We start from the raw sequence: 14,764 nt of genomic DNA, 5'->3' as shown, positions 1-14,764 counted from the left end.
CCACAACGTATCAATCCCACAACGTATCAATCCCACAACGTACCAATCCCACAACGTATCAGTCCCACAACGTATCAATCCCACAACGTATCAATCCCACAACGTATTAATCCCACAACGTATTAATCCCACAACGTATCAATCCCACAACGTATCAATCCCACAACGTATCAATCCCACAACGTATTAATCCCACAACGTATCAATCCCACAACGTATTAATCCCACAACGTATTAATCCCACAACGTATTAATCCCACAACGTATCAATCCCACAACGTATCAATCCCACAACGTATCAATCCCACAACGTATCAATCCCACAACGTATCAATCCCACAACGTATCAATCCCACAACGTATTAATCCCACAACGTATTAATCCCACAACGTATTAATCCCACAACGTATCAATCCCACAACGTATCAATCCCACAACGTATCAATCCCACAACGTATTAATCCCACAACGTATCAATCCCACAACGTATTAATCCCACAACGTATTAATCCCACAACGTATTAATCCCACAACGTATCAATCCCACAACGTATCAATCCCACAACGTATTAATCCCACAACGTATCAATCCCACAACGTATCAATCCCACAACGTATCAATCCCACAACGTATTAATCCCACAACGTATTAATCCCACAACGTATTAATCCCACAACGTATCAATCCCACAACGTATCAATCCCACAACGTATTAATCCCACAACGTATCAATCCCACAACGTATTAATCCCACAACGTATCAATCCCACAACGTATCAATCCCACAACGTATTAATCCCACAACGTATCAATCCCACGACGTATCAATCCCACAACGTATTAATCCCACAACGTATTAATCCCACAACGTATCAATCCCACAACGTATCAATCCCACAACGTATCAATCCCACAACGTATTAATCCCACAACGTATCAATCCCACAACGTACCAATCCCACAACGTATCAATCCCACAACGTATCGATCCCACAACGTACCAATCCCACAACGTATTAATCCCACAACGTACCAATCCCACAACGTATCAATCCCACAACGTATCAATCCCACAACGTATCAATCCCACAACGTATCAATCCCACAACGTATCGATCCCACAACGTATCAATCCCACAACGTATCAATCCCACAACGTATCAATCCCACAACGTATTAATCCCACAACGTATCAATCCCACAACGTATCAATCCCACAACGTATTAATCCCACAACGTACCAATCCCACAACGTATTAATCCCACTCTCCCCAGCAGCTTGTACAAGATTCCTCGTCATCTATTTCATTCTTCTTTATTCTTTTTTTTTTACCGTCTTTATTACTTTTCTTTATTATCCTTCTCTCTTATTTTTCGTCAACTTATCAATAACATCACACGCGTTCATCTTTCCCAACAACACTCACTAGAATCCGCATCATCTATAATGTCTGTACTATATAATGTTTGCACTATAATGTGTGTATTATGTTTGTGTAATATTCTTCCCGCACTCAAACTTCATGTTAATTATGGCGACTCACAAAAAAAAAAAAAACATGATAATAATAATGATAATAATATGAATAGTACGCTCGCCCAAAACCCGTTCCTGCGCACACACACACACACACACACACACACACACACACACACACACACACTCTCTCTCTCTCTCTCTCTCTCTCTCTCTCTCTCTCTCTCTCTCTCTCTCTCTCTCTCTCTCTCTCTCTCTCAACCAACTAACTACCGTCTTGTTTTTTCCTTCTCGTGTTTTTATTATTTTCGGCGCGCAGAAGAGGAGGAGAAGGAGGAGGAGGAGGAAGGGGGAGCACAAGACCAGAGCAAGGAGGCAAATTTCATAGCATGGTTTAATATGATGCAATAGGCAATTTTCCTCTGTAATAATGTCATAATTTCACGCCGCCTCTCCTTCCCCCTCCCTCCCCTCCTCCCCGCTTGCTCGCACAGACAGACGCGGCTTTCAATGAGAAATTTACCCGCCGCTCTGCCACCCACCTGCTCATCACCAAACTCATTACCTGGCCAGCGCTCTCCCCTTCTTCTCCCTCTCCCTCCCTCCCTCTCTCTCTCTCCTTCTCCCTCTCGCAGCCTGTCTCGTCTCTCCCCATCTCTCCTTCACTCTTCTGTTTCTTGCCTGCTTACTCCTTCCTCCTCCTCCCTCTCGCAGTCTCTCTCCATCTCTCCTTCACTCCTATGTTTCTTGCCTCCTTTCTCCTTCCTCCTCCTTCTCCCTTGCCTCATAAATTCGTCACTCCCACCATGGCTTCTCTTTTCTCTATCTTTATTTTCATATTTTCATTCCTCCCTCCCTCTCTCCTCCTTTGGCCTCCGTGGTGGAGTCGCTAACGTGCCTAGCTATGAACCCGTGGGCCAGAGTTCGAATCCCGGCTCGTGAATTCGGCGTGCAGGTCATCCAGGTGTTCATCCTCCCATTCGGGCTGGTCAGTAAATGGGTACCTGGGGAAATCCGGGGAAGGTAAACTGTGGAAACCCGGATGTTACAATGGCCCTGCGCCCCGGGGAAATGGGTTCTTCCTAAAGTCTTCCAAATATGTCGAGGCCGTTTTGGCGTAGGCTCCCGCGGGTCCTTTCCTCCCCTCTGCTCTGCCACACAGTCCAAACACCTATATCTTCCTCTCATATGTAAGCTATTGGTAACATATGAGAGGAAAAAATAGGTGTTGGGACTGTGTGGCAGAGCAGAGGGGAGACATGGACCCGCGGGAGCCAACGCCAAAACGGACTCGACAATTTGGTTTCACTATAGCACAGGTTCAAGGGCCAAATGCAACGGAGATGAGCACTATGGCCACGCGCATCTATAGCGTATGCCCCCAACCGTACCTTACCTTACTCCCTTTATGTTTACTTTTTTTTTTTTTTTTGTATCATCCTCTCCTGATTACCCACTTTTTCCTTTCCTTATCTCTTCACCTTCCGCCACCTCTCCTCTTCCTTCCTTCTTTCCTTCCTTCCTTCCCTCCTTCCCGCACCTTCCTTCCTTCCTTCCTTCCTTCCTTCCCGCACCTTCCTTCCTTCCTTCCTTCCTTCCTTCCTTCCTTCCTTCCTTCCCGCACCTTCCTTCCTTCCTTCCTTCCTTCCCGCACCTTCCTTCCTGCCTTCCTTTCCGCACCTTCCTTCCTTCCTTCCTCCCTTCCTTCTTTCTTTCCTTCCTTCCTTCCTTCCTTCCTTCCTTCCTTCCTTCCTTCCCGCACCTTCCTCCCTTCCTTCCTTCCTTCCTTCCTTCCTTCCCGCACCTTCCTTCTGCCACATTTAAGCTCAGAATGGCTTGGGGATGTAGGAATAGAAGAGAGGAATGTTTATTTTGTTTATATTCTACTGCTTTCTTTAATTAATTCCTCCCAATAAAGCGAATTCTGATCATCACCAGAAGACAGGAAGAGGTTCGTTTACTAGCCACCATTGAGGTCATCGATATAAGAGCTTATATGATCTGATAAGTTACTCGTAAATGAGATACCTTTGCGTGGAAGAAATAAATATGTAAATGAAGAAGAGAAAGAAAATGCGAATTATCTATACATTATTTAAAGGGTTGTGGGATTATGTAATATGCAGAGAGAGAGAGAGAGAGAGAGAGAGAGAGAGAGAGAGAGAGAGAGAGAGAGGAAAAAAATATATAATCCTTGCTGCCACATCAAATCTCCTACACTTATTAATCGGTAATCTCTTAGGAGGAGAAGGAGGAGGAGGAGGAGGAGGGGGAGGAGAAACGGGAGAAGCAGTAAGGAAGAATGAGGAAGAGAAACACAAGAGAGAAATGAAAAGGAGAATATGGAGGAGGAAGAGGAGGAACAGAAGAAAGGAGGAACACAAAGGACATGAAGAACAAGAACAAGAAGAAAATGAGAGGCAGGAGCAAGAAGGAGGAGGAGGGGGAGAGGAGGAGGAGGAGGAGGAGGAGGAGGAGGAGGAGGAGAAAAAGAGAAGGCGAGAAGGTGGACTTGGGGATGAAAAATGTAGAAAAAAAAAAAGACGAAGATAAGAAGAAAAAGAGAAGCAATACCAGAAGGAGGAGGAGGAGGAGGAGGAGGAGGAGGAGGAGGAGGAGGAGGAGAAGAAGAAGAAAAAGAGGAGGAGGAGTGAAGGTGGACCAGGAGATGAAAAAAATGTACAAAAAAAAGAAAAAGAAGACGAACATAAGAAAAAAAAAAAGAAGCAGTATCAAAAGGAGGAGGAGGAGGAGGAGGAGGAGGAGTGGGGGGCCAATCCTTCACGCCGCGTTACCGTGTTTACATCAATCCCATCGGCGGCTCTCGATCAACCCCGATGCACCTGGCGGGGCTTAATCACAGCCTCCACCTGCCCCGCCGCCGCTACCCCTTCATCCTCCTCCGCCTCCTCCTCCTCCTTCTCCTCCGCCTCCTCCTCCTCCTCCTCCTCCTCCTCCTCCTCCTCCTCTTGATCCTAATTCTCCTGCTCTTTCTTCTTCATTTCATCTTCTTTCTTTTTTCTTCTGTATATTTCTTCATCTTCGTTATCTTCTTCCCCTCCACCTTCTCCTCCTCCTCCTCCTCCTCCTCCTCCTCCTCCTCCTCCTCCTCCTCCTCCTCCTCCTCCTCCTCCTCCTCCTCCTCCTCCTCCTCTTGATCCTAATTCTCCTGCTCTTTCTTCTTCATTTCATCTTCTTTTTCTTTCTTTTTTCTTCTGTATATTTCTTCATCTTCGTTATCTTTTTCCCCTCCACCTTCTCTTCCTCCTCCTCCTCCTCCTCCTCCTCCTATTGCTTCTCTTTTTTTTCTTAATTATTTTTTTTGTTAGTGTTTTGTTATTATTACTATTGTCGTTTTGTTGCTCTGTTTGTCTTCTTCTTCTTCTTCTTCTTCTTCTTCTTCTTCTTCTTCTTCTTCTTCGCCTCCTCCTCCTTCAATCCCCACCTTCACGTTCCTCATCGGCAGCTTCAACCATCAAGTGAAACGAGTCTCGATAACAAACGAGAAACGTGTTAGACGAAGACAAGGACGAGGAGGAGGAGGAGGAGGAGGAGGAGGAGAAAAAGAAGTCGAAGAACCACCACCACCATCACCAGGAGGAGGAGGAGGAGGCGGAGGAGGGAGCAAGAGGAGCGAGAGAAGGCGGGGAGAACGATCACTTTACCCATCCTCCCTCACGCTTACTTGCCTCCGAAGATGTGAGCGCGATAAGCGTGTTGAGTGTCCGGCGGGGAGGGATCGAGGGCCGGGGAGCGGATGTTGCCAGGAAACGGGAGACGCGGAGAGGAGTGTGATGAAGTGCTTGTGTTGGGAGGAGATCAGGACGGGACACGGAGGGCAGAAGGTTACACTCTACACGTTAGATGAATTTCAGGATCAGGACAAAGGGCCAGCTCGACAGTCCAACAGTCATTGTTAGCGCCCAAACCAAGTTATAATCTCCCCAATGATCCGTTTTTTCTTCTCATTACCAGATACTAAAGAGACTTCCCGTGTGGTCTGCTAAAATGTAATCCTATTTATACCAGTCGCAAACACAATACAAGGAATTTTCGTAGAGTTTTGTGTTTGGTTGGGGGCTTACGAACTCGCTGTACTGGACTGTAAAACTGCCACAAAGAGGGACTGGAACTGGCGTCATAGGGATGAAGAGGAAGAAAGAGTGAAGCTTCTGGTTAACTCTTGCATTAGGAAAAACTGTATTCAACTAGGATAGCACGTTTAAACCTATTTCTTTCAGGAGTAGACATGAATTGACTGAAAGAGAGTAAGTTTAAGCAATGAAGTATGTGTGAAATCAATTGAATACTTTGACATATATAAGGTCATATTACCAAACATTTCGTCGCCCAAGTTCTAATATTTGACAAGGCTTTCGTAGGAGTTTTGGGCACTTCCAGGAGTAGTTTTATGACCCAGGTGGTAGTTTGACCCTTCCTCTGTACCGTGAACCTAAAGAAACACTCATTATAACCCGATTGATCCCCTCTTTGACCTTTAGAAATAGTTGATGTGAGAAGCAAAAGTGTCTTAAAATACCGATCATAGAGCAAAAGGATACATTAGATTGATTTCAGGCCTTGGATAGAGATACACATTAATTGGTTCACGATCATATGAAATGGGGGGAATGAGTTTTACAGTTATATAGTTGGGAAGAAGAAGAAGAAGAAGAAGAAGAAGTAGAAGAAGAAGAAGAAGAAGAAGAAGAAGAAGAAAAAATAAGAAGGAGAAGAAGAAAGATTGAAGACTGAAGATTGAAGATTGAAAGGTTTATACAAGGAATGGATGTACTGAAGCGCAGGGATAACAGCTGATTGATATGTTTGTTGAGGCTGAGTTGTGTTGATTGACTGAGTGATCCAGTTCCCTTTTTTCTGGTCTTGTTCTTGTTTTGGTTTGGTTTGGTTCTCCTATTTTTTTCCTTGTTTGTCTTCTTTTTCTTCTCCTTATTTTCTTCATTTTTTTCTTTTTCTTCTTCTTCTTCTTCTTTTTCTTCCTCTTCTTCTTCTTCTTCTTTTTCTTCTTCTTCTTCTTCTTCTTCTTCCTTTTCTGTTTCTTTACCGCTGGTCTTTCCTTCTTTTTCTTCCTTCCATCTTTCCCTCTTTCCTTCCTTCCATTCTTCCATTCTTCTCTCCTTCTTTTTTTCCTTCCTTCCTCTCTTCCATCTTTCCTTCTCGTTTCTTCCTTCCTTCTTACCTTCCTTCCTTTCTTCCCGCCTTTTTTTTCCTGCTTTCACTCTCTCTTATCTATCTTATTCATTTTTTTTATTTTTTTTATCTGCTCTACTTTCATCCATTAATATTTTTTTCAGGCGTGTGGGTTTGATAATATTAGCTTACGTTATCTTGTAGTATTTTAAAAGGAAAGAGGAGGAGGAGAAGGAGGAGGAGGAGGAGGAGGAGGACGTTATCTTGATGCATTTTATAAACTAGGAGACGGGAAAGGAATAGGAGGAGGAGGAGGAGGAGGAGGAGGAGAAAGAGTACGCTATCTCGATGCATTTTATGAACTAGGAAACGGAGGAGGAATAGGAGAAGGGGGACGGAAAATTAGAAGATGCAGGAGGAGGAAGAAGAGGAAGAGGAGGAGGAGGAGGATGTAAAAATGCGTGCTCACTTAATGGCGTCGTTAATGGAGATGAGACGCTGTAATTATAGGGTTCACCTGATCCGCCGGGCTCGTGTTGGTGTCTCTATTTACCTGAGCAGGTGAACCTAATTAATTAAAGACTCAAGGTGGGCTGAAGGTGGCGTAATAGAGGTGTGTGTGTGTGTGTGTGTGTGTGTGTGTGTGTGTGTGTGTGTGTGTGTGTGTGTGTGTGTGTGTGTAATGCAACTTTACTGTATATACTTCTCGGATTCTCATGTATGTACAGAATGTTCTTTTTTATATATATATTGTATTTGAACCATTTAATAACAATACATTTTGATTTCATGTATTTTGATTATCTTTGTTTGTTAGCACCATGTGGTCGTTTTTCATCCATATTGGGTCCGCTGGTGTTGAATATTTGCATTAATGACTTAGACTTGGGAACAAGTAGCGGTTAGCAAGTTTTAGGCGAACAGATCAAGACGTTAGTGCCTTGCTGAGCGACCTTTGCAAGTTGTACGGTAAGGCGGGGAAGTGGCGGTTGGAGTTCATTGTCAGGAGTGTAGTGCTCTGAACGTAGAATGAAGGTGCCTGCCCATCCACTACCAATGCAGATTCGCAGCAAACTGCAGAAACCTGAGCAGTCCTGTTCACGCCTCGTAAAGCGACAATTGCAGAAGTGACCGCGTCCCAGCGCTGGGCGTGGTGGACCGCCGTGAGTCTCGACAGGGGATGCTTGGCGCCTGTGTCCCTCTCAGGAAAGCATTTGCTTCAGAGCATCGTGAGACACTCTGGGATCTCTTGTAACTGCGGGTTCCTGTAAGGATTGTTGGTCTCTTGATAACCTAGGAATGAGAGTAATGTGGTGTGTGTGTGTGTGTGTGTGTGTGTGTGTGTGTGTGTGTGTGTGTGTGTGTAATTCGCCACAGCCTGATCACGGGTTGAACACATCATCGCCAGCAAGTGCCCTCCCGACCAGAGCAAGCTCATTATAGTCGATCTTTGGGTACTGCTGGGACCTCCACACACCACACATCCCATCCCCCGTGCTCAAAGGAAGACAGTACCGCTCCTTATCAATGGGAAAAGCCCGGCCTGAACGGGCTCTCTCTCCTCTCTCTCTCTCTCTCTCTCTCTCTCTCTCTCTCTCTCTCTCTCTCCTCTCTCTCTCTCTCTCTCTCTCTCTCTCTCTCTCTCTCTCTCTCTCTCTCTCTCTCTCTCTCTCTCTCTCTCTCTCTCTCTCTCTCTCTCTCTCTCTCTCTCTCTCTCTCTCTCTCTCTCTCTCTCTCTCTCTCTCTCTCTCTCTCTCTCTCTCTCTCTCTCTGTATATATATATATATATATATATATATATATATATATATATATATATATATATATATATATATATCTGTATCTACCTTATTCACTCTTTCTTCCCCCTGTCTCTTCCATTTCCTTCACCGTTTCTTCGTCACCCTATTTCACCCAAAACCCTTCAATGCCTCAAAAACTCAATTTCTTCACCTGCCAATTCGACACAATCTTCCAAACACCTATCCCCTATTCTTCGACAACACTCAGCTGTCACCTTCTCCTACACTAAACATCCTCGGTCTATCCTTAACTCAAAATCTCAACTGGAAACGCCATATCTCCTCTCTCACTAAATCAGCTTCCTCGAGGTTGGGCGTTCTGTATCGTCTCCGCCAGTTCTTCTCCCCCGCACATATGCTGTCCATATACAGGGGCCTTGTCCGCCCTCGTATGGAGTATGCATCACATGTGTTGGGGGCTCCACTCACACAGCTCTCTTGGACAGAGTACAGTCAAAGGCTCTTCGTCTCATCAACCCCCCTCCTCATATTGACAGTCTTCTTCCTCCTAAATTCCACCGCCATGTTGCATCTCTTTCTATCTTCTATCGATATTTTCATGCTGACTCCTCTTCTGAACTTGCTAACTGCATGCCTCCGCCTCACCCGCGGCCCCGCTGCACTCGATTTTCTACTCTAGCTCATCCCTATACTGTCCAAACCCCTTATGCAAGAGTTAACCAGCATCTTCACTCTTTCATCCCTTACACTGGTAAACTCTGGAACAGCCTTCCTTCGTCTGCATTTCCTCCTGCCTATGACTTGACCTCTTTCAAGAAGAGTGAATCAAGACACCTCTCCACCCGAAATTGACCTCTTTTGGCCACTCTTTACTTTTGTCTGTTGTGGGAGCGGCAAGTTGCGGGCTTCTTTTTTTTCTACACTCTTTTTTGTTGCCCTTGAGCCGTCTCCTTTGTTGTTAAAAAAAAAAATCTAACCCTTTCACCCTCCTCCTGTAACCCTTCTTGCACCAGTCATTTTTTGTTTTTTTTTATTCTTCCCATTTTTCAATCCTCCTCCCCTTATCATCGCTCTTGTTTTCTTGTTCATACTTTTTTTTTCTTCGTCTTTTTCCCACTCTTCTTGCTCTTGTTCTTCCTGTTCTTTTTTTCTTCTTCTTCTTCGTCATACCATTCTCGTTCGTGCTCGTATTCTTCTTTTTCATCATCATCACCACCGTTGCCAGATTGTCGTACTCAGAGCATAGTATTTGCCGGTTTCTGACGCTTAACTATTGCCACGAAACATCAGAATCTAACTTTTAACGATAACTATAAATGAGTTTCGCTATTGGAGCCCAGAAGACAGTTTTGGGGTAGGAAGTCGGGAAATATAAGCGGCTGAGTACGACTATCTGGCAACGTTGATCATCACTAACCTTAACTTAACTTATACATCACCCTTACCTCACCATTGTCCTTACCTTACCCTCTATCAGGTCAGGTGGAAGCGAGGTGGAAGGCAAGTGGAAGGGAGGTCGAGGGTTCACGTCTGAGGTTCTGCAAAACTCCTGAAAGACGTCGGTGAGAATTAAAGATGAGCGATAGAGGGTGTCAGGTAACTCTCCTCCCTCCCTCCTCTCTCTTCTATCACTTCTTCTCTTCTCTCACTCCTATCTTGGTCTCCTGTTCAGCTCGTTTCGTGAAGCTGTAGTACTTTTCTTTTCCCTTCCTCCCCCTTCTTGTTTGGGTTCGTTGTTAGTGTTTTTTTTTTCTCTTCTTGTTTTTAATTTATTTTCGTCATCTTGTTTTGTGCTCGTATTTTTATTTCTTCATCTTCTTCTTCTCCTTCTTCCTCTTTTTCTTCTTCTTCTTCTTCTTCTTCTTCTTCTTCTTCTTCTTCGTCTTCGTCTTCTTCTTCTTCTTCTTCTTCTTCTTCTTCTTCTTCTTCTTTTACTACTGCTTCTACTTCTTCTTCTTCTTCTTCTTCTTTGTCTTCTTTAGTTTCTTCTTTATTTTCTTCTTTATCTTCTTTATTTTTTTCTTTATCTTCCCCTTTTTCTTTAGCTTCATCTTTATCTTCTTCTTTATCTTCTTTTTCTTCTTCTTATCCTCTTTTTCTCCTTTTTCTCTTCCTCCTCCTCCTCCTCCTCCTCCTCCTCTTATCGCGTGTCCAAATCGAATCCCGTGTGTGTGTGTGTGTGTGTGTGTGTGTGTGTGTGTGTGTGTGTGTGTGTGTGTGTGTGTGTGTGTGTGTGTGTGTGTGTGTGTGTGTGTGTGTGTGTTTTCCTGAATTACCTTCTCACCTGTCTGTCCTGTTTCTCCACTTTACCTGTTGCTTTGTCTTCGTTTTTTTCCTCATTTATTTATCTTTTTTCCCTCTCCTTCCTCCTCCTCCTCCTCCTCCTCCATTTCCTCCTATTTCTCTTCGTCATCTTTTCACCGATTTATTTATTTTTTCATCATATTTATTTGTCGTTTTTTAATTTTATTTATGTCTTTATTGTGTTTTTGTTAACCTATTCTTTGTTTTATTTCCCACATTTATTATTTATCTTATTTTCTTCTGTTTTTCGTTAACCTTTACAAGTCAGTTTCTTAACAAAAATTTAATCGCAAGAAACCAAATAAAAAAATGCAATAACTCTTCAAAAATAACAAAATATGGAAGCGGTAAAAACAATAAAAGAATAACATGAAAAAACGACTAAAAAAATGAAAAAAAAGGCGTAAAAGAGAGAGAGAGAGAGAGAGAGAGAGAGAGAGAGAGAGAAGAGCAGGTACTCCATCCTTCATTATCTTTAGTGGCTCGTTAATTAGCTTATTACCTGACGTTTACTGCGCCGTTAAGCTTCCTTCGCGCGGGAATTTGCAAACTCATCGATGGCGCGCGGGGAACGAAGAGAAAATGTAAATGCTTCGTGCTTATCTCTATTCTTATTGTTTTTTAGTCGTTTCGTGTTTTTTTCCTGTTTTCACGCGTTTTTTTCTGTATAGCTCGTGTTTTTTTTTTTCCTATTATTTCGTGTTTTTCTATATATTTTGTGTTTTTTCCTTATATTTTAGCTTTTTGTTTGTTGTTTTGTGTTTTTTTCCTTGTTTTCACGTGTTTTTTTTTCATTATGTAGTGGTTTTTTGCATAGCTTTTGTTTTTTTCCCTCCATTTCGTGTTTTCTAATTATCTTGTGTTTTTTCCTTATATTTTAGTTTTTTGTTTATCGTTTTGTGTTTTTCCTGTTTTCACGTGATTTTTTCATTCTGTAGTGGTTTTCTGTATAGCTTGTTTTTTTTTCCCTCCTATTTCGTGTTTTTCTAATTATCTTGTGTTTTTTCCTTATATTTTAATTTGTTTGTTTGTTGTTTTGTGTTCTTTTCCTGTTTTCACGTGTTGTTGTTGTTTTTTTTTCATTATGTAGCGGTTTTCTGCATAGCTTGTGTTTTTTTCCTACCATTTCGTGTTTTTCTAATTATCTTGTGTTTTTTCCTTATATTTTAGTTTTTTTTGTTTGTTGTTTTGTGTTTTTTTTCCCGTTTTCACGTGGGTTTTTTTTCATCATGTAGTGGTTTTCTGTATAGCTTGTTTTTTTCCCTATCATTTCGTGTTTTGTTATATATCTTGTGTTTTTTCCTTATATTTTAGCTTTTTGTTTGTTGTTTTGTGTTTTTTTCCTGTTATCACGTGGTTTTTTTTTATTATGTAGTGGTTTTCTGTATTGCTTGTGTTTTTTTCCTTATTATTTCATGCTTTTCTATATATCTTGTGATTTTTCCTTAGTTTAGTTTTTTGTTTGTTTATTTATTTTTGTTTTTTTGGCTGTTGTATTTTCGTTTTCGTGTGTTTATTCTTTCCATATAATTTAGTGATCGCCTGGTTTTTTTTTTTTTCATTCATCAGATGGCATATCCTTGTTGTTGTTGTTTGTTATCGTTTTTTTTTCTATTTTCATGTTGCTTGTGTTCGTGTTGAATGAGTAGTTTGGTATGACTTTCTATATAATTTTATGTGTTTATATTTGTTTTCATTGAATTTTACGAGACACGTGAATTCTGTTTTAGTTATTGTGTTCCTAAGAAGGGAAGATTTTATTCAAACAGCCTCGTTTGTTGGTTTGCTTGATGATTTGTTTGCTTTTGAATCAAATTTCATGTGTTCTTTAGTCGCTTCCCTTCACACACAAAAATAATAGGAATTTAATTAAAAAAGACAAAGTAAATAAAATAAAAAATTGATAAAGGAAAGAAAAAAGAAAAGAAAAAGAAAAAAGAAACTAACCCAAAAATAAATTATAATGTAAATCGAAATAAAAAAATATCTATAAGGAAAAATAATAGCCTAACCCCAAACCTCTTCTTTACCTGCTCATTCCCTCCCCAGACCCGCTGAAGCCTCCCCTGCTGACGACACCCACCTGCTGACCTTCGCCTGCTGGGACGGGGCTCTGCTGACCACCTACGCCGCGAACAGGTGCCTCCAGGTGGAAAGGTGGCCAGTTACCTGAGATCACCTGGCCCCCTTCTTTCTCCTCTCCCTTAACCAGTAGACAAGTAAGCCGTGATCCGTGAGTCAATTAGATTTACCTGTGATTGTTTCTTTATTGAGGTCACCTGGTGCTGTGGGGCAAGCGTGGGTATTGGTGAAGCGCTTTTTATTATTGTCGTGTGAAGTTAAAGTCAAGGTTACACGGTGGGTATCGGACGAGGCGTAACAAATCAGGCAGCCAAAGTGAGATACGTCCGCTCGCTCGCGTTCGAATCCCCCAACAGTCCTGGCTTGGTTCACCCCCTCCTGCACCTCTTCCTCAGCCTCAGGTCACTCACACCGCACACACGAGAACGCTTCCCCGCCTCACGTCCGCCTGTAACGAGGAAATCATGTGATCGGCGACATGACCAGGTAAACACAGGTGACCAGGTGAGGGACACAGGTGAGGGTGAGTCTGGACACGGGAGAAATGAAGACGTTATGCCGCCCGTATCCTTACACCGGGCATAGGAAATGGAATATAAGGCTGTCCCCTCCCCCCCTCCCCCTCCTCCCCATCCCACCCCTTTCCCCCTTGGCTCTTTGGATTTATTGGGGCCTTTCCTGCAGTCCTTCACAATTACCGCCGCAGGAAATTTGATCAGACTGGAAAATTCCTGTTAAATTAGCTTTCTGGAGAAGGTGGAGTGAGTGAGTGAAGGTGGTGGTGGTGGTGGTGGTGGTGTCCGAATGCCTGGACGAGGACGAGGAGGAAGAAGAGGAAGATGACTAGGAGTGAGGTCTTTTTTCTGTGTGGGTCTTTTAACTCTCTCGTGGTAGGTTTGTTGCATATCAGTAAGCCTTGATGTTTTTAGTGGATATATGAAGCCATTTAAGAGAGGTAATTTGGTAGATATAGATAGATAGATAGATAGATAGATAGTGATAGATATATAGAGAGAGAGAGTAGACAAAATCATAATGAGCAAGAGGACGTTAGTTAATGATAGAAATTTTGAGATTAGAAGAGGTTGGCTGTGATTTTAACTATCCATTGTAAAACTTACCTGTCCAACGTAAGTGATTTGCCCTCCCCGACCCCCTTTACCCTACCTTACCTTCCCTTACCTTTTCTTAACTAACCTTAATTTCATCACTTTCCTTATCTTACCGCACTTCACCTAATATAACTGTTATTGATCTTTCCTTTCATTTCTTTACCTTACTTACCTTCGTCACCTTTCTCACCTTCGATTACTTTATTACCTAACTTCATCTCACCTTTCCTAATATTGCCTTGTCTTACTCTACCTTATCCTACCTAACCTCACTTTACCTTCTCTAATTTTAAACTATTGTACCTTGCTTTATCTTACAGAGCCTTACATAACCAAACCTTACCTTATCTTGCCTTACCCAACCAAACGTAACCTAACTTTACTTTTACCTAATATTGCCTTGTCTTACTTTACCTTATCCTACCTAACCTCACTTTACCTTTTCTAACCTTAAGCTATTGTACCTTGCTTTATCTTACAGAGCTTTACATAACCAAACCTTACCTTATCTTACCTTGTCTTACTCTACCTTATCCTACCTAACCTCACTTTACCTTTTCTAACCTTAAGCTATTGTACCTTGCTTTATCTTACAGAGCTTTACATAACCTAACCTTACCTTATCTTGCCTTGTCTTACTCTACCTTATCCTACCTAACCTCACATTACCTTCCCTAACCTTAAGCTATTGTACCTTGCTTTATCTTACAGAGCCTTACATAACCAAACCTTACCTTATCTTTGGGGGCTTCGTGGTGCAGTGGTTAGCACACTCGGCTTGCAATCGAGAGAGCCCGGGTTCGATTCCCGGGTGGAGTTGAAAAATTTGGGCGGCTTTTCCGATACCCTACGCCCCTGTCCGCCCAGCAGTG

At 42.5% G+C, this 14,764-nt stretch overlaps 1 non-coding gene across 1 annotated transcript; it reads left to right on the top strand.

Annotated features, from left to right (window-relative positions):
* Positions 1-14,638: 14,638 nt before the first annotated feature.
* On the top strand, positions 14,639-14,712 carry Trnaa-ugc (transfer RNA alanine (anticodon UGC)). The gene has a single exon. It is a non-coding gene; the product is annotated as a tRNA-Ala (tRNA).
* The last annotated feature ends 52 nt before the right edge of the window (positions 14,713-14,764 follow it).

The sequence above is a fragment of the Eriocheir sinensis genome, chromosome 33 (genome assembly GCF_024679095.1).
Source record: "Eriocheir sinensis breed Jianghai 21 chromosome 33, ASM2467909v1, whole genome shotgun sequence".
NCBI lineage: Eukaryota > Metazoa > Arthropoda > Malacostraca > Decapoda > Varunidae > Eriocheir > Eriocheir sinensis.
This window is presented reverse-complemented; position numbering and strand designations above follow the sequence as displayed.